Raw genomic sequence first — 19340 nt, forward strand, 5'->3', positions numbered from 1 at the left:
CTCACAAGTCTCCCAATAAACCATCTATTTCTGTGGTATAACACAATGCATTTCTTCAACAACTGAAAGATTTTATTGAAGAACACCACTTGTTAGATAACTATCAGTTTGGTCTAAGCATGGGACTCTGACTTTGCTGCACCACTGAATATGCACAATTATCTTAAAGTTAGCCCTACAGTGCGACCAGAGTTAGCCGCATTGTTTAAGCAGCATAACTTATGTGGCTAACGCTGGCCAAACCTGAAATGCCTCTCGCCTTCCCCCAGACCGCCCCCACTTATGTGGCTAGAATTTATCTGCATACGGCTTTAAATATAGCTGGCTAGACATTTCGGTTATCCATCTAAATGGCTTTTTAATATCAATCCCCCTGTTTTTGAGCCACCTGCTTCCCTTACTTTTGATGTTATTGAGATCCCCATTTTAGTGCAAGCTAAAAATTTGGGGATTATTATTGATTTTGCTATGTTTCTGAAGCCCCAAATTAAGAGGATAACTTTCAAACCAGTACACAAATGCACATGTGTGCATGTTCATCCGCCTGCGCCCAGGGATGCGACTATTTTATAACTTGCACGCATGTATGCACACACGTTATAAAATAGTCTTGCTGTGTGCACATGTGCACCAAATTTTATATGTGGGCATGAGCAAGAGTGTGCAAATGCTGCATCTACAGCGTTAATCAGGGGATTTAAAAAAGGGCACATATCAATGCCATTTCCAGTTGCACTAGGTCATCTCCAATTCACCCAATTAAGAGAGAGGTCTTTCATACCCTCCTAGTTTAGTAGCCTTGACTCCCCCCAGTTAGCCCCAACACTTAAAGCCCCACCGATCTGCCGATTTATCTGTATTTTATAACTTACATGGCATCCATAGCAGAAGTAAAGTATGTGGCAGGGGGCTTTGGCGCGCACCAGATCCCGTAAGTGTTTCCGCGGACATCTCAGCTTCATGCCCCCGAAACGCTCATGCCCCACCCAGACCATGCCCATCCCCCACCACTTTTTGAAAGCATTCAAGATGTGGGTGCTGTGGCATTTATGTGCATATTTGGGCAGCTTTGAAAATTTTCTCGGGGTGCGCAAGCCTGACATACTTACGCATCCCCTAATTAATGCGCTCGTTGGGCTTTTAAAATTCACCTTTAAGAGTGTAATAACGACATGCTTCTTCAAGTTTCGTCTTATTAGACATGTAAAACTGTTTCTCAATAAGGCAGATTTAAAAACTGTTGTGCATGCTCTTCTAATGTCTACAATTGATTACTGTAATTCTTTATATCTTGGCCTTCCTCAGTCTACACTGAGAGCGTTTCAATTAATTTAAAATTCTTCTGCTAGGTTTATTATTGGCTCCAAGTTTCATGAGCATATCACACCTGTATTGATGACGTTTCATTGGTTACTTGTTACTTGCTGCCAGTAGCTGGAAGTTATGAGAGGGAGGAGGCAATGGGAGATGGCGTGAGAGGGAGCGGATGACAGAGAATCCACTGGGAGATGTGAAAAGGATTGGAGGAGGTGAGAGAGAAGGGGTGGGGAGTGAGAGATACAGAGATTGAGTGAGGGGAGGAGGTTAAGAGAGGGCACTAGTTGGAGTACAGGAAGGGTAAGAAGGAGTGATTGACGGAGGGGAACTGCATCACTGCTAATTTGTTTTGGTCATCCTCTGGGCATACTTAGGAACTCTCTGGATTTGGCCTGGAGACTCCGGAATTCTGAACAAATTGCCGGGTCTCCAGGCCAACACCCAATAACTCCGGGTGTCCTGCTGCAGAAGGCCGGAAGAAAAAGGGTCTGGAGCAGCACAGGCTCAATGAAGGAGGAGTGTTAGCACCTGTGCCTCAGGAAAATGATGTGAAAAGCGAGATGAGCAGGAGCGTTGCCCTCCCCTGCAGGAAACAAGAACCTACAGATGCAGGAGGAGGAGCAACAACATTGGGCCGTGAGCTGAAAATAAAACATGGGCAGAGCAGGAGGAGGAGGAAGTGGAGCACATGTCCTGCGGGCCTGGGGAAAGAGGAGACTCTTGTGGCTAATAAGAATTGAGGTGAGAAGAGAGAAGGAGAGTGCATGTGTGTGTGTAAGAGGGAGAAAAGTAAATGAGTGTGTGTCTGTGTCTGTGTGTATTCATTTATGGGCATATGTGGAAAAGGGAGAGCAGTGAGTATGCATGAGGAAGAAAAGTGAGTTTGTGTGTGTGTGTGTGTGTGTAAAACAGGAGTGAATGCATGTATGTGTGTGGAAGGAGAGAAGTGAGTGAGTGTGTATGTATGTGTTTGGAAGCGAGTGAGTGTCTGTGTAAAAGGGAGAGGAGTGAGGGCATGTGTATCTGAGTGCATGTAGGGTTGTGAACCAAGGAGAGATGGGAGAGAAATGAATGAGTATGTGAGAATAAGCATGTATGTGAGTGAGTGAACATGTGAGTGTGCTAATGTGTGAGAAAGTTTGTGAACATGCTGCTATTACCTCCCCCCCCCCCCCCCCTCCCCGACCCTCGACAATCTCAGGGTGACAGAAAATCAAAAGTTCCCAGGTATGCCTCTGGGGTCATTTGAATTTTCAAACTCCAAAATGGGGTCACTTTGGATAAAAGTTTGGGAAGCCCTGGTGTAAGGGGACGCTTATACTGCAGTGACCTACTGAAGAGAAACTGGTAAACTGCCACTTCTGACTCTCCTTGAATAATACACAGCAACACAGGTTGATTATGCCCAAAACTATTCTCATTGCTTCAAACGATGATTAGAAGAAGAGTGTTTTATAGAAGAAAATATACTTTACAGTCTATCCAATGATCTACTGACAGGATGAACTTCTTATCTCCACTTTGTTATGGGCACTGCAAACAGTAGTAGGCTTTCAGCACTTTATCTAGGCTGATGATGTTCAGATACTGATACCTGTAACTGACACAATACACAAAGCCATGCAAACCTGGCATACGGCCCTCTCCTCCATCAGCACCTTGCTATCCAACAATTTTCTCGCTCTCAACACGGCTAAAACAGAACTCATCCTCCTCTCTCCCCCCAACGTCAACCATCCCCTACCAATGAACTCCACTCCCCCCACCAATATCTCCTTCCCCCCTCACATCCGCAGCCTTGGCGTTACACTTGACAATCAGTTCAACTACAAAAAATTCATCAACACCACAATCAAAGACTGCTATTTCAAATTACACACACTCAAAAAACTCAAACCCCTCCTACATCTCAATGACTTTCGCACTATACTCCAAGCCCTTATACTATCTAAAATTGATTACTGCAATGCCTTGCTTCTGGGCCTACCTAAAAACACTTTGCAACCACTGCAACTCCTACAAAATGCTGCTGCCCGCATCCTCACCAACACACACAGAAATGACCATATAACTCCGGTACTCAAACATCTGCATTGGCTGCCCGTGTCAGCTCGTATCACATACAAATCCCTCACCCTAATACACAAATCCCTTCACAATCAAAACATGCATTGGTTCAAAGAAGACTTCACCTTTCATAACAGCAACAGACCCACTAGAAAACAGTATCTTGCCACTCTTCACACCCCGTCTCCCAAACTTACTAAACTGCGCTCTACCAAGGAAAGAGCCTCCTCCCTTGCAGGTCCCTCCCTTTGGAACAAGCTACCCACCTCACTCCGCCAAGAAACCTGCCCCAAAATATTCAAACAGAACCTGAAGACCTGGCTCTTCACCCACTCCTACACCTAACCGCCTGCCTCCCCTCTCCTCCCCTCTCTACCCCTCCTAGCTCAGCTTAATCCCAGGAACCTACAGCATTTCAATCTTGACTTACCCGTTATTTAACCTGTATATAATATGCTTTTCTGCCTCCTTGCAACTTGGCGATGTAATCTCCACTGCCTCCTTGTAAATATGTAATATTATCTATATTATTTTTTAGTTCGCCTCTTCCCTACACCCCTACCCTCCCTAGTTCATTCGTTCACTGTCTCCCCTTTACCCTGCATTCCTTGTTCTTATTGTTACTTGTTCCATGTAAAGCCTGTTGCTAGTTTTGTTCTTTGTAAACCGACGAGATGTTCCCAACGTACGTCGGTATAGAAAAGCCACTAAAATAAATAAATAAATAAATAAATAAATAGTAATAGGAGAAAGGTCAAATCTGATTTACTACAGTGCCTCTTTATGGGTTACCCTCTTTGGAAAGGTGTCATACAATTATTCTGCTATTTATGAAAAAAAAGATTTAGTACAAAAAAATGGACTAGAAAAACAGTGAAAAAGAAATGTTATAAATGATTAACTTTGTTAATGTAGCCCCACCCATACGACCTGTGTAGTGATGGATAGATTTCTAAAGGGAACTGTCCTTGTGACCCAACAAACACATTGAAATAAAACAACACTGCTTTATTATTGAAGGAACCAGGACTATATTAGAAGCTATGCATAAAAGGGTTAAACACCTATACAAGTGCAAACATCCATAATCAGTACAAACAATTGTTGAGTAACATAACATTCTGCACTTAGAATAATCAACCATGGATAGTGTATATCTTTGAATTTACTAGTACCAAGGCCTAGTATACCCTAAGGGCCTGATTTTAAAAAGCATTTACTCGAGTAAAAACCAGGTTTACTGGAGTAAATTCACTTTACTTGAGTAAATGGCTTTTGAAAATTGCTACAATAGTAGCTACATTTACGCATGTAACTCCTTTTGAAAATTACCCCCTTAATTATCAGTGAGCTCACTTTATCTCTCAAGGGTATATCACTATACTAATCACTGGGCCCAGAATTGCTCATGCACAAATACAATTGTCCTCCCCTGCTCCCCTTGGTCCTCCACAGATGTGCACTGCAATGCTTAATATTCTTTAACCCACAAAAGTTAGCTGCCACGTGAAGTGCCTTTGACTTTCTGAAGGTGACAGACAATATTGGAGCACAATGCTGGTTCAGCTGGGATAAGCAAAAGAAGATGCCCGTTCCACCCCTACCATACGGTGATGGGGCCAGGAATTCAAAGGTTAATGTTTAAACAAAGCAGAACTAGATTCACTTGTAATCCATAGGTTTACAGGTGATACAAATGAATAACTATCTTTTAAGTAATGGACGGTGAATGCCACAACAGTGAAATAGCAGCTCAGAAATAAGCATAGAGCCCAGTGCCCAAAGTCTATCCATCTCTGTGTGTGTCAGAAGAATACTCACGCTCCCAAGGACTGCTGGATAGCTTTCTGATCCACACTCCAGGAGCCTTTGTCTCAGCTCTTCTGCTCAGAAATGTAGAAAGCAAGCAACAGTTTCCAGCAGACCACTGGAGGGACTCAGCAATTCCTACTGTAGCTCATCTTATGCTGTCTGCTTGTTTATCTTAGCTGCAGGAGACTCACTACCAGGATCCCTACAGAGCACAGGAATAATAAGGGAGGGCGAGGGGTGCAGTCTGGCCCGGGTGACAACAGAGGAGGGGTGCCATTGCCACCAGCAGGAAAATCCTGTGCAGCACGGAGAAGTGACATGCTGGCGGGGTTTCCACTTCCCACTAGCAAAAGCAAGGTCCTGTGGAAGAGGCCAGTGGAAGAAGAGGCCCAGCAGTGCCACCGGCATTTTCTGGAGCCGGCAGCAGAAGAAGAGGCCTTGGTGTGCAGTCAGCAGCCAAAAAAGCGAGAGACTAGCCCTGTCAAAGTAAGTGACAGTGTGTGAGGGTGTGTGTGTGTGTGTGTATATATATAAGGATGTGTATGTATGAGGGTGTATGAAGGGGTGTGTATGAGGGTGTGTGTGTGTGTGTATGTATGAGACAGTGAGTGTATACAAGAATGAGTGTGTGTGCCTGTGTGTATATGTGTATATATATATATATATATAAAGAGGGTACCTGTGGATAAGTAAGTGTGAGAGGGTGCCTGTGTGCGGGGGTGGGGATGGGGTGAGAGAGAGCAAGCATGAGTGTGTGTGTGTGTGTGTGAGACAGGAATTGTGTATGAGAGATACAGAGGAAGCATGTGTGTGTGTGTCTGTGTATGTGTGAGAGAGACAGAGGAAACGTGTGTGTCTGTCTCTTTCACACACACACTCAAGCTCCCTCTGCCTCTCACCAAGCGTGTATGTGTGTGAGAGATAAAGGGATAATATTTTGTTTGTGTCTCTGTGTGTGTGTGTGTAACCCCAGCTCACGATAATTTCAGGGTGACAGGTATGGAGAGTGGGGATTTTTAAAGTCCTTATTAGTTTTAATTACAAGGTGTTATTTGATGTCTGCTGTTTTGAAATATTTTATCTATGTTTAGGAAATTTTTAAAAATGTGTACAGAAGCCTCTAATTATTTAATATTATTCTATTCATCAGCTGTTTTGAAATGTATATTTTTTAGTTTGGTTTTACTAATCTGATTGATTTATATTTCCTGATTGTATTGTTTTGAGGAATACTGATTTTCTGCTTTTCCATTGTTGTACTGCATACAGAATCTGGCTTGCAGTTTCCAGTTTATGTTTGCATGTGTGCATGTGTGAGAGAGAAAGAGACATAGGAAACATGTGTATGTGTGTGTGTGTGTGTGTTAGTATGTGAGAGAGAGATGGAGGAAACATGTTTGTGTGTGAGAGACACAGAGAAAGTGTGTGTGTCTCTCTCTCACATACACACATGCTCCCTCTGTTTCTCACCAAGCATGCATGTGTGTGTATGAGAGAGAGGGAATATATTTGTGTGTGTGTGTGTGTGTGTACTCCCGTTCTACAATAATCTTAGGATGACATATGGAGAGCGGGGGATTTTTAAAATCTGTATTAGTTTTAATTATTGGATGTTAATTGATGTGTCTGTTTTGAAATATTTTATCGATGTTTAGGAAATTTTAAAATTATATATTGAGGGGTGCCAAAGAAGTATCTGCCCCAGGTGCCAAATACTTTAGGTATGCCTCTGCTGCAGAGATTATCGGATCTCTTTAAACTGAGACAGAGCCAGCCTGCTGCCCTTCTCTGTCTTTTTATCAAAAAGTCTGGGCTCCTTGGAAAAAAATCATGCTCCTCCTCCCATTGGCTCTTAGAGTCATGTGTTCTGAAGTATAGTGCAGTCACATGGTGCAGTGACACAGGTGAAGCAGCCATTGTAGGGTTGCCTCCAGGAATCTCAGCATCATTAATCATTGGCAGCCAGGTTTTGGTTGGAGTCACAGCATCAATAATCATTAGTGTCCCAGCTATTGCTCTTTGACAGGTTCAAAGAGCAAAGTAGGAAAGCACTACACTAATAAAACCCCTGGTTAGTAAGTGGTTCATCCCAATAGACCCATGTGAAGAGAACAATGGTTGGGTCTAGGGTTTAACTAGGCAGAGAGAGAGTTTTCTGTTGCGGATGTGGACCTTTGGACCGAGGTGGAGTTAGTGCAACCTGCAGGGGGGACCCTGCAGGTCCCCACCATTAGCACATTGGCAGGCAGAGCTGGCTGGAGCAGAGGCCCTTCAGGATCTTCACCAATACCAGCCCATATTCCCCCTAGGTTGAGCCCTCGGGTGCCAGGGCCTGTTGGTCTTAGGTGTGGACCTCTGTGAAGATGATGATCCATCGTGATGAAAACATTGCAGGCCAGCGCAGAAAGAAGCGCAGTCAGAGCAAGCAGCAAACAGGGCCGGCAGTGGTCAGACATGGTCAAGTTCAGGCTGTGGTCGGAGGCAGGCAGAGTTTGGAGAGTGTCATGATTCAGGCAGTAGTCAGTGGCAGGTGGTGGCCAAGCAGCATTGAGGTCCAGTCCAAGGGTCAAGCCAGAAATCCAATCGAAGACAGAGTCAGAGCCAGAAGCCCAATCCAAGGGGTTTCACTGCCCTGAGTTCAAACAGGAAAAGACACCCAATAGTATTTTTTTTTTTTAACTTTGATGCTCTATAAAGATTATACTTTACAAAGTTTTCATAATGAAGATTGTTTCCTATATAAAAATATTCTACCTTGAGGAATGATCTACTTATAATATTATCAAGGGGCTTATTTACTAAGGGCCGGATTTTAAGACCAACGCGTGGGTACGCACAAATCTGCGCCCAATTTTATAACATGCGCACGCAGCCATGCACATGTTATAAAATACGGGGTCAGCGGGCGCAAGGGGGTGCACACTTGTGAACCTTGTGCACGCCGAGCCCTAGGGGAGCCCCGACGGTTTTCCCTGTTCCCTCCGAGGCTGCTCCGATTTCAGAGTGGCCTCAGAACGAACTTTCCTTCCACCACCCCCTAACCTTTATTATTTAAGTTGTGCCTGCCTCCGGGCAGGCGTAGGTTGCGCGCTCCGGTCGAGTGGGCCTTTGAGTGGCCACGCCCCCACCCTGCCCTAGATCGCCCAAGCCCCGCCCCTTTTTTCAAGCCCCGGGACATATGCGCATCCCGGGGCTTGCGCATGTCGCCGAGCCTATGCAAAATAGGCTCAGCATGCGTAACTCCCCTGAGCACGTAAATCCAGCCAGATTTATGCGCGCAGGGCTTTTAAAATCTGCCCCTAAAGGTTTTATCCCATTTTCTGTCTATGGGGAAAAGGCTTCGTAAATATGACTCTAAAGATGCCATTTTCTGCATTAAAATTAATTCTGAGTTTGAAGCTCAAACAGGAAAAAGATGATGCAGGTCACAAAAATAAATTAAAATAATGAATGTCTTATGTTCTTGTGTATATTTGCAGTCATGGCCGACTTTGGACATTACAACCGTGTCTATGAACACCATGCAACATGGTGATGGTAATTCTGAAACAGCCGGTATACTGGTAGAGTCTGCATGCACCATATACAGGCAGAGTTTAATGAGTAATTTCAAAGTGAACTCACACATAGACATGCGTGCAAATTTGCATTGAAAATGCTTGGGAAAGTGGCCGAGTACACATACCCATTCACTGACGTGAAGATATACCTCCTCTTCAGAGAGCATGACATGCATATACACAGGCTAATAAACACACATATTTTTCAATATAAAACTGCAACTCCACCCACCCCTCCGAAATGCTTCTCCTCAGTATACATAAAATTATTTGCAAAATCAGGTTATGCGCATACGTTTACGTGCAGTGAGCCCAGGTCAGTTGTAAAGCAGCCCTTTACATGTATAAAACTGGGTTTTATTGTGCAAATATGGCTTTGAAAATGACTCCCCTTTTATGATTATCTGTTAGATGCATGGAGTACCAGGGAGTACTTGAGTTTTATCTGTCTCATTAAGAGACAATGGTGCAGGACCAATTTTTCAAGATCACTGACAGGTTTATAGGTGCTCCAACACATGTGGCATTGTTCTGCTGGGGCAGATTTAGCATCATGCGATTCTTTCCCCATCTTTCAAGTAGAAATTGTTGCCCCCTGTTGCTTAACTAGCAGCACTTCATGAACTTAATATTGTAAAACAATCTTGGGACAGTATAAAGAGGACAATGAAACCTTATAACACACTTCAATCTGCTGCCATTTTAAATAAAGGCAGAGTCCAATTTGACCTCTTTTAAATGGGAAACTCACTTCAGGTTAATACAGTCCTATAGTACCGTAGAAGCTGCTGTTTTCTACTCTGCCTCTTTTCCGGTGTTCCATTCCTTTTCTCTTTTTGTTCTTCGGTTGATCCTGTCCTGTTCTCTTTCCCAATTTCCACCCTTTCCCTAATCCTCCTTCTATGCCTGCTTGTAATGTAATCCCATCACGTTGTCAAAAGAATAATTCATACGTTGAACATGGAGAGCTTTACGGTTGCTTATAATGGTATTAAAGGAACCATAAATACCATAAAATAATTATTTATTAAAAGATTTATCACTGGCCCAAGCTAGGAGAGGAACAATCAAAACATACACATCTATAAAAAAAAAACCCCAATGATGTCATTTCACTTAGCACTTCTGTGCAACCCTAGAAGTCACCTACCTGCTGTTCTGCTGCCAGCGAGTCTTCCCCAGGCTTCCTGTCAGTGATTGGCAGGAAGTTTTATTTCCTTCGGGCTAATTCACTGCAGACCTTTAGTAGTGGGCTTCAAAGAAGAGGAAGAGAGCAGGGGTAAAAAGTAGCAAAGCTGAAGAGGTATTCACATTGCCCTGTGTTTCTGCCATGTGATCGTGGCCAGCAAGTTTAACCCTCTACATGCATGCAAAATACAAATCATTAATTAACCAGTAATAACCAAAAGTCCGTTCTACCATGTACTCTTTCTTGGTTTTATTTTTTCCTACCTGTTGACTTATTTGCTATTTGCCTTTTTAACAAACAGAAGATTGCGTCAGAGTGCTAATGATGCAGACTAACTTAAAGACATTTATTTGGACCTCGTAAAACAGTAAGAAGTCCATGTTTTGAGGACTTGCTTGTGAAATGTAGGTTTCTTTTGTTTTAGGCTGGTGTGCTCTTAGATAAGGGCACTTCGGCCCTTATCTAAGAGCCCTTATCTAAGAGTAACCTGCGATTAGACGCGCATTTTCGACATGCTAGCTTTACCCCTTATTCAGTAAGGGGTAATAGCGCGTCAAAAACGCACATCCAACCCCGCCGAACCTAATAGCGCCTGCAACATGCAAATGCATGTTGATGGTCCTATTAGGTATTCCCGCGAGATTCAGAAAGCAAAATGTGCAGCCAAGCCGCACATTTTACTTTCAGAAATTAGCGCTTACCCAAAGGTAGGCGTTAATTTCTCCGGGCACGGGAAAGTGCACAGAAAAGCAGTAAAAACAGCTTATCTGTGCACCCTCCGACTTAATATCATGTGGATATTAAGTCGGAGGTCCCGAAAGTAAAAAAAAGTAAAAAAAAAAAAAAAATTGAAATCGGCCCACAGCTCGCGGATTGAAAACAGGACGCTCAGTTTTGCCGGCGTCCAGTTTCTGAACCCATGGCTGTCAGCGGGTTTGAGAGCCGACGCCGGAAAAATTGAGCGTTGGCTGTCAAACCCGCTGACAGCTGCCGCTTCTGTCCAAAAAGAGGCGCTAGGGACGCGCTAGTGACCCTAGCGCCTCTTTTTGCTGCGGGCCCTCATTTGAATACAGAATCGCGCGCACAGGAGAGTGGCCTATGCATGCGCCAGGAGAGCGGGCATTCACCCGCTCTCCCGTGACTTTTACTGTATCGGCCCGAAAGAAAGGTAGGAGCTTGGGAATAAAAATACTTTGATGGTCAAGTTGAAGCCTAGCCACTAATGGATGGACTTAGCACCTTGTACAAATGGGACACATTGCCTGCTTTTTTTTAGCAATGGGCTGCATACATTTGTTTTTTCCCTGTTCACCTTTTTCCACTTGTTTCTTCCAACTTCCAACTGCTAAATCTCCAGGCTAATTTAAAAATGAGCCCAAGGGCGCCCATGCACGCATGAGCAAGCAGGGATACACTGGAGTTTTACATCATGCGCACATTTGTACACCTAAAATTTAAAATAACCCTACCGCATGCAAACATGCGCCTAATTTTAAGGGCTTACTTGAGCTAATCTACCTTGCGTATCTTCCATACGACTTTGCAGGCTTTAACGCGCGTATGTATGTTGATTTTAAAACATGCTCGTGGAGGGACCTTCCCAGTTTTTCCAATTAGTCCACCAGTTTGCCCAGTCAATCTCGAGGTCGTCCAGACCCCTCTGGTTCTTCATCCTGCACAACTCCCAGTTGACCCAGACCCCCCCCCCTCACCCTGTCCTGAAAGCCCTAAAATGCGAGATCCACAGACGTGCTCCTCATCTGGAGCAGCAGTAAAGTTACGCAGATAACAAACCGCTGCTCGCTGCGGCCTCAGGTTTTAAAATACGGAGTTTCGCACATAGCAGTTGGCTCTGCCCTGAAATGCCCACGCCGCACCCCTTATTTTTGGTGCATGCACACACCCACGTACGCACATAAATTGTGGCTTTTAAAATCAGCATTGCTCGCATGCGGCCTACATCCGCACCTAAGGTGGGCATTCTTGCACGAGCTACACTTTTAAAATTGACATCTTAGGTTTCACTAGCCTTTTCCTTTTTAGTCCATGTGATTTCACGTACTGGCACACTCCAAGCTTTACAGATACTCCAGCCTGTCTCACACGTGCCAACATTTCCTATGCCATTGTTTGAAGTCTCTCGCTTTTTCAGTGCTGCCTGGTTTCTGGACTGTCACATTCCATTGATTCCAGCGGCAGGCCTACATTTTGACTGTTATGTAAAGTGTAGTGTGACACAACTAATTAGAAAGTAAATAGCCCTAATGTAAAGTTAGATAGACATTTAGTCCATAAAATGGAGAGGTTATACCCTATGCATTTTTCTTAACAGGATACTTTTCATTACAATGTGAGTTGCAAAGCCAGCGCCCAACAAAAGACATCCTGGAGCTACCTGAGAGGAATTATGCCAACTTCTAGTCAACCGTAGGGTTGCCAATTGGCTACATTTTTTCAGAATAGGTTATCCAATCCTGATTTTACCCAATTGCACGCACATGGACTTGGAGTAGTGATTTCTTTAAGAGAAGCAGGACCACAAGTCCATATCTGTATTGGTGGAAAACCAGGAATGGATTAATTTTTTTTTTTTTTTTTTTTTTTTTTTTTAAATAATGGAGTCAGGTGGCAACCCTGGTTAACCTGTTTTATGCAGGGTTAGGGAAGAAGGGCCACAAGATGAAGGAAAATATAATCTGTTGAAAAGGAAATCAAGTCCAAGGAGCTTGGTCTGTCTCTTAACTTTTCAGCTTATGCTGCAGTCCCCACATTATCATTTTGCTGATGAGGGGGATTCATGTCTGTCATCTCACCTGGCAGCACAGCTGTTGTCAACAGCTCCTGCCTATCTCTTCAAATATCCATCAAAAAATATTTGGGATTGGCAGTAACACTTTTCATAGCTGCCTCCTCCTTTTACTGGTTCTCCCAATGATCTAGTCTTGTTTATGCCAGTTTTTTCTATCTCCTAGACTCTGTTCCTCCATTGCTTTCTCATGACCTTTCTACTCAGATTTTCCACTGTTAAAATACTGCACACCTTGCCAGGTCCCAAATGCATTCACATGCATTAGTATTTCACCCCCAAAACACACAAAATACTTATTTTTGCCTGCCTTGCCCTTTACCTCATGTCCAAAAATAAACTGACACAGGATAATTTTTTCTACAGTGAGATGAGCAGTATCTGAAAACAGTACATATCTCATAACCCAAATAGGCCCAGCCCTTCTCTTTCCGGACCTGTCTTTTCATCTCTAATTTCTCATAGTGCAAAATAAACATTTATAAATAAACTGGCTGAAACTGTTTTAGAAGCTTTTCTCATATCACAATGGTTTTACACAGTGCCTTTTCCAAAAGACAGAGAACTTTGGCCGAAAGTAAGCAGGCAAGTAGGAAACTAGTAAAATAGTAAGCTAATAATAAATAAGTTAATATGATAAAAAAAATAATCCCTTTCAGTATATGTTCACCTAAACTGGAATGATGTAGCAAGCTCTCCCATGCTTCCCTGGAAAGAGAAGAGAAAGGCCTTGACGTCAGACTTTTTTCTAAAGGAGTTTATAAACAAACATCCTAAGAACAAAATATTATGGGAGGTAATCCACTGCTTCTTTGGCCTCCTTCAGGACAGGGGAAAGAAAGCTTGTGTTGCACTCCCCTCCCCTGGTCTCAAAGCCACATTTGGAGAGAGTGTGGGCAGACAGCATGGCTGCTGGTTAGAGCCTGACTGTGCGTCTGCATCTTACCTGCAAACTGTTTGCTGAGGAAGGTAAGAGCTAATGGAATCTATTCCCGTCTCTGGAGATGTTACACATATTACATAGATAAAGCAACAACAAAACCCCCCAAAGAAAACAGGCTGCCATTTAACTTGGCCCTCCCTGGGCCACAGTGGGCTGGTTAGCCTAGCCACTTCTGATTTCTTTGTTTTGGTTTGTTTGGGTTTTTTTTAACTATATTTTGAAAAATAGACAAAAAAAAAACCCCCGAAAAAGACCACCGACATATTTCTTCTACCTTCAGCGTTAAATTGTTTCAAAGGGAGCAGAGGGGGTTTTTGTTTTTTCATTTTCGTGGTTTCATTCCATCTAGACCTTGAATCAACTTCCATGAGTTACCACAAACAAATTCTCTGTGGGAGGAGATTGGAGCCGATACTTCCAACCCATGCATCATTGTAACACTTCTTAGTTTTCTACCAACTCGCCAGAATTGCTAATGAAAACTTTTTTTATTCTCTTTTTTTTTGGGCCGTTTTTCAATTATAAGAAGATTTGTGCGGGGGCCCTGGAGATGTTGGGCTGCGTCTTCGCTCTGTCTCCTACCTCCCGCACTTGTCCTTTTATTTTCTCTTTCATCTCCCACATCTCCTCATGCCACACTGCACCGGTTAAATAACCCCTCCCCTCCCAAATCTATCTTTTGTGTCCCTCTAATCCTTTTGTTTCCTAAATCTTTCCTAATCCAAGGGGGCTTCCTTTCATCTCTTTAACCGTGGGCTGGGTCACCACTGTTTCCTATCAACAGCTCCCTGCAAATCCTGCCTGACGTTAAAAAGCTTTCAAGTGTTTCTACGATTCTCATTAGATTCCATTCTAATTACATAGCACCTGCTAAAAGCCATATTGCTAGTTTCCCCAGATGGCTCCCACTTCATTGCGGTGTTAATCAGGTTACAAAGGTTGCCAGACACCGTCTATTTTCACAGGATAATCTCGCCCTGAAACTCATACTTCTGTGGACAGTGCCGTTTCTGCATTAAGGGGCTTCCTTCATTTTGCATCCACGGAGAAGCTGCATAGTAACATTTCATCGATAATATGTTGATCATCCAAAAGGGGAAAAACAATTATATACATAAAGTTTACCTGTTAGTGATTTTCAAGTTTCCTAAACTGCACAGAATTCAAATAATATCACATTTCGATAACGTAACTATTGCAAAATGTTTGGACAAAAATCCCCAATTCAAACCAAATCAAAACCAAACCAAGTGGCTGATTCAAACTTTTTGGCACAATCATTATTAAGTAGTCAGGTTTCTTAGCATCCATTTGACAAAAGTCAATAAAAGGCAAACGGTCCCAACAGGGAATTTTAGAAGCTATGGAAATGACAGACCAATCAACTTTTCAGAGTCTAAAATAGTTAGAAGTAAGGTTTCACTTGTTTGTGTTTTACAACTCTAACTGTGCATCCTTCATGTGATATATGCAAGACAGAAGTCCCCAGATCTCTCTGCAGAAACCATTAAAAAATCTATTACAAATTTCATAGCACATTTGTGATTTGGGAAGACAATTTAATAGAAGAAAAAAGGAAAAGAACAGTAGACTTTTGTTTTCCATTACAGCTTTGGCAAATTAATGTTGGATCTCAGCATAAAAAAAAAAAGATGAGTTATGTTTTTTATAGGTTCTGTTTGCAATAAAATAGCATCATCTTTGGTGAAACTACCAAGCTATAGTACTTTGCAACCAGTACCCACTTCTTGAATAATTGCTATTAGTCCTTTGAAATATTTCCTAAATCAGTGGTTCCCATACCTCTCATATTGATCCCACAGCCAATCAGTTTTTGAGGAAATCCACAATGAATATGCATGAGATAAATTTGCATCTACTGGATTTCCAATGTATGCAAATATTATCTCATGCATATTCATTGTGGGTATCCTGAAAACTTGACTGGCTGTGTGAGATCAATAAAACATGTTTCGGAACCACTTTTCCTGACTATGACAGTGTTTATATGACAGTTAGTTAGTGCAGTTAGTATAGCTGTATTTAAAAAAGGATTGGATAAGTTCTTGGAGGAGAAGACCATTACCTACTATTAATTAAGTTGACTTAGAAAATAGCCACTGCTATTACTAGCATCAGTAGCATGGGATAGACTTAGTTTTTGGGTACTTGCCAGGTTCTTATGGCCTGGATTGGACACTATTGGAAACAGGATGCTGGGCTTGATGGACCCTTGGTCTGACCCAGTATGGCATGTTCTTATGTTCTTATGTTCTTGTCAATTCGGTACAGTACTTAAATATGATCCCATTTTTGTATGATGTTATTCATCTGCTTTTTCTTACTGGACAGAAGGAGAACATTATGCAGATGGTTAATGCTTATCTGATGGAAATGGTTGCTTGGCTGATATTTTATAAACTCAAATTGAACACTAGAAAAAAATGAGGTTTTTGTGGGTCAAGAAACCATCTTTCACTGTATGACCAAGACCTTATCCTTGGTGTGATTGTCAATTCTAGTTTGAAAATGGATAAGCAGATGGAGTTGGTAGTAAAGTCTTGCTTCTTCTACTTACATCTTTAAAATCATCACTGACCATATTTATCGACTGAGGACCTGTATAGTAGTGAACTTGAGAATCACCTTCAGGATCAATTGTTGCAATGTTTCATACATTGGTTTTCAGTCGAGATCCCTAATGAAACTCCAATTAATTCAAAATAACATGGCCCATTTAACTTCAGGCTTAAAAGCTTGGGATCATGTCCAGCAACACAGAAAGCCTTGCATTGACTTCCAATGGTGGAGAGTATTACATTTAAAGCTCTATCGATGATACACAAATCTCTACATGTTCTGAGCCCAGTATATTTAAAAAAAAACCTCACTATTTACAGTCCGACTAGTTCCTAAACTCAAAACCCCACTGGTTAAATTTATCCGGCTAACTTAGTCAGCCATACCATTGAATATACCTATATAACGTTTGAGTTAGCTGGATAAGTTATCCAGCTAATTTTTGACCTGCTCATTAGTAAGCCTAACTTATCCGGCTAACTTAGCCAGATAAGTCTAAAAATGGCTACTTATTCAACTAAGGGGGTCATTTTCCTACCGTATTGCACGTGAAAATTCCCTTTTCACGTGCGATAGCTAAAAAGGGGCAGAATCGGGGTGGCGTTGGCACCGGAAGATGAGGAGTCAGGGCGTTGTCGGGGCGGACGCTGCAAAGATTTCGCCGGCGGCGATAAGGTAAGCCACGTTATCGCCACCAGTAGCGCGCCCAATAGCACCACCTTTCATGGTGGTGTTATTGGGTGCGAAAGCAGGCAGCGATAAAACCACAGTGGTGTGATTGCTGCCGGCTTTCGCAGGCCCACCTGTCCCCCGCTTCGCCCCCCCGCCCCCCGTTACCACCAAATTCAGGGAGCTCCACGAAGTTAGAAAATCCAGCCCTAAGTTAGCTAGAAATGTATCTTCTTCCAGGTCCCACCCACCACTTAGACAACTAAATACTTAGATAAGAAGTTATCCAGCTAAGTGGCAACCACTTAATGCAGCCAGATATTCAAATGCCTCTACTTAGCTGGATAAGTCAGAACTTATCTAGTTAAGTGATGCTGAATATCGACTTCTATATTTAATTGCATCTCACAATTTATCCTTCAGTGCCTCCATTTACAGTGTACAAGAACTAGTATCTCAGTAGAGGCAATTCAGCTGGCCATATAAGGCTAGTCTCGTGTCAGTAGTACTAGTTCCCAGTCAAAAGCAGGATAAAATTCAAAACTCTCTGCTTTATCTTCAAATGCAAATCTAGTCAACTAGAATCTGAGTAACATCCCCCACCTTCTATTTTCTTACACTCCAACAAAGGAATTATGATCTTCTCAAATGGCCCTCCCATCCACCCCTCCTCTGGTTTCAACCAGACTAAATTACAGAACATTTTGGACATCCAGCTGCTGTGCCCAAAAATGTGAAACAAGATATCGCTACCCCATGCCTTGAGACTTGTTACCTCATCTTCTGGAAGAAAATCAAGGCTTGGCTGTTTGGCCAGGCATTGCCCTAGATTCCAGCAACAAAGACTTTTCCCTCTACTATCTGATCACCAGAACTTCTTGATCATGAACCCACAACTACAGCCATGATTGGGCTAATCCTTAATAGAGTCTTATCACCTCTATATTCTTGCTGTCCAACTCACCAAGTACAACCTAGCTAAGTACGTACAATCTACCTCATGTCTTTAACCTTATCTGTTTATATTCTTTTATCCTTGTATTTAATGTTCTTTGTTTTGATTGAAATTTGAGAAATTGTAAATTTCATCATAATATTGATTGTAATTCACCTTGAGACTAAATTAGGAAAGGTAAAATATCAAATGTTTATAAATAAATAAATAATGAAGTTTGCTCATGAAGTGTGCCTCTGGCTCCCTTCATCTAAAAAGATTATGCTACAAATTACCTGAAATAGGGCCTTTTCTTGCATAGGTTCAGTTCTCTGGAACTCTTTGCTAGAAGATTATGTTATTGGATACCTATGAAAGAAATCTCTAAAGACCTGTGTATTTCAGTTCATACTGGGCTAGTTTGATCCATCTAATAAGTAGTTGGATATATAGTTTTATTCTAGCCTATTTATGGTTCTTAAATTTAATTTTTAAATGTTATATATGTTGCATTGTTTATTTTGTAGTCCTACTATTGTATTTGATTGTTACTTAATGTTTACCTTGTTAACCTGCTTTGACCATATTATTTGGGACAGCAGATTACAAGTTGAAATAAATATTTTTCCACTAATTTTTCTTTTCTTTTTTTGTTTAAAGAGTAAGCTATTAACATTTCTGAACAGTTGGTATATTCATAATAAGCATTGATTTTATTCATTCCTGTATATTTACAGGTAAGACCAAACTCACTTGTCCTTGGAACCACGCCAAGACTGGAAACATCCACCAACCAGATGTTCTTCTATTTTCTGAAACAGCTGATGGAAGTCAGTTTCTATCTCCCACTACCAATAGTAAATGTTTTCTAATTTCCAAGTCATAGTTAAGAATCAATCATACTTTTCAATTCTGTCTAGAAACATGTCAGTTCACATACAAATTTCTGCTTCTCTTGCCAGCAAAATTTTCTCTTTGAACTTTAATGGGTACTGGCATTGGAATGTCAAATGGTACTTATTGAAGTGCCCTGTGCTAGCAGCCAAAACCGTGATGTTTAGCCTAGGCTTTGTTCTTCAGCAGTTTGCATACTTGTGCAGCAGTTACTTTCCTGACATTTTACTATGTGAAACAGCAGCAAAACACAACAGCACATAAGCTGCTGATGAATGCAATGTTTTGGCTGCCTGCAGGACAGCCCCGTGACCTGCCACATTCAACCTAGACATCGTGGCTAGTGACTCTGCTGACATCGCCAGGACGCCACCATGCCACTCCTCCCCTGGGCCTCCCTAAGCTTGAGTGTGGCACATTGCCTCTTAAAGGCCCCACAGTGGGAACCTCAATTGACAACACCTAGTGATGATTTATTTTATTCCCAGCCACACTGTTACGACTGGGCTCCGGTCAGGAGTCGTGAACACCACCCAGAAGGGTGGCTCCAGATTGAGAGAGACAAGAAT

General features: G+C 42.3%; 2 long non-coding RNA genes across 4 annotated transcripts in view; one reads left to right on the top strand and one right to left on the bottom strand.

Annotated features, from left to right (window-relative positions):
- LOC115086214 overlaps nucleotides 1-14393 on the bottom strand; it is a 59915-nt gene extending 45522 nt beyond the window's left edge. Inside the window, exons 1-2 of one of the 2 annotated variants that reach the window (XR_003855159.1) lie at nucleotides 14277-14393; nucleotides 9907-10009 (exon numbers count right to left, since the gene is read on the bottom strand). This is a non-coding gene — a long non-coding RNA (uncharacterized LOC115086214). Of the gene's footprint in view, nucleotides 1-9906; nucleotides 10010-13968 lie in introns of both variants that reach the window. The other variant, XR_003855160.1, reaches the window with a different exon arrangement.
- LOC115086215 overlaps nucleotides 5478-19340 on the top strand; it is a 49753-nt gene continuing 35890 nt past the window's right edge. Inside the window, exons 1-2 of one of the 2 annotated variants that reach the window (XR_003855162.1) lie at nucleotides 5478-5682; nucleotides 18615-18707. This is a non-coding gene — a long non-coding RNA (uncharacterized LOC115086215). Of the gene's footprint in view, nucleotides 5683-13589; nucleotides 13721-18614; nucleotides 18708-19340 lie in introns of those variants that run through there. The other variant, XR_003855161.1, reaches the window with a different exon arrangement.

The sequence above is a fragment of the Rhinatrema bivittatum genome, chromosome 2 (assembly GCF_901001135.1).
Source record: "Rhinatrema bivittatum chromosome 2, aRhiBiv1.1, whole genome shotgun sequence".
NCBI classification, from domain to species: Eukaryota; Metazoa; Chordata; class Amphibia; order Gymnophiona; family Rhinatrematidae; genus Rhinatrema; species Rhinatrema bivittatum.